The sequence below is a fragment of the Spermophilus citellus genome, assembly GCF_964194105.1.
Source record: "Spermophilus citellus genome assembly, chromosome: 11".
Classification (NCBI taxonomy): domain Eukaryota; kingdom Metazoa; phylum Chordata; class Mammalia; order Rodentia; family Sciuridae; genus Spermophilus; species Spermophilus citellus.
Window position 1 is genome coordinate 53,906,222 of NC_138192.1, and position 4,590 is coordinate 53,910,811.

General features: G+C 43.7%; 1 pseudogene across 1 annotated transcript; it reads left to right on the top strand.

Moving 5' to 3' along the window:
• The first annotated feature begins 863 nt into the window (after positions 1 to 863).
• LOC308630473 (tubulin alpha-4A chain-like) lies at positions 864 to 2,156 on the top strand (annotated as a pseudogene). Its single transcript has one exon. The product of its transcript is annotated as a tubulin alpha-4A chain-like (transcript).
• Positions 2,157 to 4,590: the final 2,434 nt, after the last annotated feature.

Genomic DNA, 4,590 nt, shown 5'->3' on the forward strand with positions numbered 1-4,590 from the left:
AAAGCCCTTCAATAGACGAATGGACAGAGAAACTGTGGTATATATACACAATGAAATATTGCTCAGTATTAAAAGAGAATAAAATGATGGCATTTGCAGGTAAATGGATGGAGTTAGAGAATATCATGCTAAGTGAAGTAAGTCAATCCCAAAAAACCATAGGCCAAATGTTCTCTCTGATAAGGGGATGTCAATCCTTAATGTGTAGGGGGGGGCATGGAAAAAATGGAGGAACTTTGATTGGGCAAATGGAAGGGAAGGGTAGAAGGGAGCGTGGGGGCAGGAAAGATGGTGGAATGAGATGGACACCATTACCCTAGATACACATATGACTGTACATATGGTGCAACGCTACATCATGTACAACCAGAGAAATGAACAGTTGTGCTACAATTGTGTACAATGAATCAAAATGCATTCTGCTGTCATGTATACCTAATTAAAATTAATTAATTAATTAATTTAAAAATGGCTAATGTTTAAGATGCTAAATTTGTGGCAATTTGCTATAGCAGCCATAGAACACTGATACACCCTCCCAAGAAACTGTTTCTATCTGTAAATAGCACTTATGGTGAGGAAATGTTTCCTAATTTTTTGCACTAGGATCTGTTACTCTATGCCTCGCACCATCAGATTCGATTTTATTTCTTACAGCCACATAGACAGCCATGCTATATATATTGAAGCTCATCTGAGCCTTCCTTTCTGTGGAACAAACAGTCCCTGTGCATTCTTCATCCTGGTTACTTTTCTCTAAATAAACCATGTTTCATTGAAATCTCTGGATTTGCATTCTAGGTAATTGGGAATTTACTGACACAAAGCTTTTAAGAAGTCTTTCTGAAGTTCTCACTGAGACCCGTCACCCTGACTCTACGTGAGACGCACCACTCAGACTCATCATGCGTGAGTGTATCTCAGTTCATGTGGGGCAAACAGGTGTCCAGATGGGCAATGCCTGCTGGGAGCTCTACTGCCTGGAACATGGGATTCAGCCTGATGGCCAAATGCCCAGTGACAAAACTATTGGTAGAGGGGACGGCTCCTTCACCACCTTCTTCTGTGAAACTGGTGCTGGAAAACATGTGCCCAGAGCCATCTTTGTGGACCTGGAGCCCACTGTAATTGATGAGATCCGAGATGGCCCATACCGAAAGCTCTTCCACCCAGAGCAGCTCATCACTGGGAAAGAGGATGCTGCTAACAACTATGCCCGTGGTCATTACACCATTGGCAAGGAAATCATTGATCCTGTAACCGACCGGATCCTCAAGCTGTCTGACCAGTGCACAGGACTTCAAGGCTTCCTGGTATTCCACAGTTTGGAGGGGGCACCGGCTCTGGCTTCACCTCCCTCCTGATGGAGCGGCTCTCTGTGGACTATGGCAAGAAATCCAAGCTGGAGTTCTCCATCTACCCAGCCCCTCAGGTGTCCACAGCCATGGTGGAGCCCTACAACTCCATCCTGACCACCCACACGACCCTGAAGCGCTCAGACTGTGCCTTCATGGTGGACAACGAGGCCATCGATGACATCTGCCACCACAACCTGGACATCGGTGCCCAACCTACACCAACCTCAACCGCCTCATCAGCCAAATCGTGTTCTCCATCACAGCTCCCCTGCGTTTCGATGGGGCCCTCAATGTGGACCTGACGGAGTTCCAGACCAACCTGGTGCCCTGCCTGCGCATCACTTCCCCCTGGCCCGACGCCAGTCATCTCTGCAGAGAAGGCCTACCACGTGCAGCTGTCGGTGGCAGAAATCACCAAGGCCTGCTTTGAGCCTGCCAACCAGATGGTGAAGCGTGACCCCCGGCATGGCAAGTACATGGGGGAGACCTGGCCAAGGTGCAGCGTGGTGTGTGCATGCTGAGCAACACGACCGCCATCGCGGAGGCCTGGGCCCACCTGGACCACAAGTTCAACCTGATGTATGCCAAGAGGGTGTTTGTGCACTGATATGTGGGTGAGAGCATGGAAGAGGGTGAGAGTTCTCTGAGGCTCGAGAGGATATGGCTGCCTTGGAGAAGGATTACGAGGAGGTGGGCATCGACTCTTATGAGGTCGAGGATGAAGGAGAAGAATAGAACAGCTGCCTGGAGCCTTCTTACTATGTGTATTGAAAATTCCTTTCAAAATAAAGTTTCCTTGCACGGTTTCTTGTCCCCTCTGTGAACGCTTGAGCTTCTGCCGCCTTCCCCTTTGTGCTGCTGCTGCCCTCACTATTTGCTGCTCATGACACTTTTCCCTTCCATGGCTAAAGGTGAGACTTACCAAGGGGCCCTTGCCAGGCCCAGGAATCATGACCTCAGGGATGTTGATATTAGGTCCTGGGGGGATCCAAAATAGGGAGGAAATGAGGACCAAATCCCCCTGGATCTGTCTATCCAATCACAAACTATTTAAGGGTATGAGTCTTCACTTCCTTTCCAAGTAGGAGTTTAAATCCAGTAGTTTCTGTGTTGGAGAATGGACTGCCACTCGGTTATTCCTGCTGCTTCCACATCCACCAACTCTGGAAGCAAGACTTGGGCAAGGCTTTGCTGTGCATTATTAGAGTTTGGGAATGGGGCTGAGCTGGCCCCAAGTTCCCAGGCATGGAGCCACATCATAAGCTTGGGGGGTGGGAGGGAACAAGGGCAATCTGGAGTTGTTTTGCCGTTGCACTTCTCAACAGCTTTGCATAGTTTACTGTCTGTCTTGCTTTGCTGGAGCTAGGGCTGTGCCATTAAAAGTCAGGTCGTCTCAAAAAAAAAAAAAAAAAGTCTTTCTGAGCTGGCATGTCTGACTCTTTCATTATAAAGAAGAAATTTTCATCTTTATCACCAAAGAGAAACATCATTTTCTGGACCATCAACCATGCTATTGTCTACCATAGAAAAGCATCATTCAGAATGACCTGAAATCAGGAAAAAGAAGTTGAAAATTGTTGGAAAAGTTTCAAGAGTATGGATCTGTGTGGATATTATAGGTTGGGATAATTAGGATGAAAAGTCAATGCTTGAGAGGCTGGGGGTGTGACTCAGTGGTAGAGTGTTTGCCTAGCATGTGTGGGGCACTGGATTCGATCCTAAGCACCAAATAAAAAATATAGATAAATAAAATAAAGGTATGGATCCATCTGCAACTAAAAATATATATATATATTTTTTAAAAAGTTAATGATTGGGTAGTTAACAGAAATTTCACTGGGTGAAATAAGCTCAACAGAAAACAGCATCACTTGGGAATTAGAATGCTGTATTTCGTCCATCCAGCTGGGCTTTTGATTAGAATAAGATTTCTTCATTTGTTCTTGGAGCATGGGGCAGTGGCTTTGTCCTGGCTTTGCCATGACAGGTGGAACTATTATTGCCATGATTCTCAACTGAAAGTGTTTGAAATCAGCCAGCAGCAGGGTTCAGGACTAAATAGAACAAAAATGGATATCAAGAGGAGGGGTGAAAGCCTTTAAGATTGAAGAAAAACTAACATGAATCACCATTAAAAATATTAAATATTCCACAAAAAGATCACTTGGAATTATACACAGGTGTAAGGAACAAAAGCTATTGGGAATACTTTGGAAGTGACCAAGAAAAACTAGATTCAGTATCTAGAGACTAAGCACTTACCCTGTTTGCTTTGTATTGTAAGTGAACAGTTTCCAGTCTTGTACACATATGGGCATTTTCCTCAATTAAATGTTTAGCACTTTTGGAAGAGTGCACTTTATGATTTCTTTGAGTAAAATAGATATCAAATACTCAGAAAGTACTCAATTAATTGAAGTGAATGAAATTGCCTGTTGACTGGCTCAATAACAAATTAAGACACTGTTGTTCTAATTAGAATACATATCTCTTGGGAGGACTCTAAATTGAATAAGAAGAAACCATATGTTCCCTATTCCTCTATCCTTCCTCCTTAAATGATCCACTGCTCTGTGGTGACTTCTGCATTAGAATTGTCTGGGGATGCTGATTAAGAATGAAGAATTCAGGGACTGGGGATATAGCTCAGTTGGTAGAGTGCTCGCCTTGCATGCACACAGCCATGGGTTCAATCCTCAGCAACACACACACACACACACACACACACACAAAAAAAAAAAAAAAAAAGAATAATTCAGGGCTGGGTATATACCTCAATATAAGAGTGCTTGCATATCATGCATGAGGTCCTAGGCCTAATCACCAGTACTGGAGGGAAAAAAAATGACGATTCTATACACCACTGCTCTATATCCTACATCCAGTGAATCAGAAATGATACTTACATTTTAAAACAAAGTATAAGTTATATATAATTAAATGTTCAATTTTAAGTGAATTGTTCAATGAGATTATTTCAAAATATACACCCTATATAACCATCATCTCAACCAACTTCTATCATCCCAGAAATGTTCCTTAGGTCCTTTTCCAATCACCAACCTCCCAGAAGCATATGTACATGTGCTCGCGCTCTCTCTCCCTCTCTCTCTCTCATAGACAAACACAATATTTATTTATTTATTTTTATGTGGTGCTGAGTATTGAAACCAGTGCCTCTCACATGCTAGGCAATCACTCTACTACTGAGCTGCAACCCCAGCCCCTACAT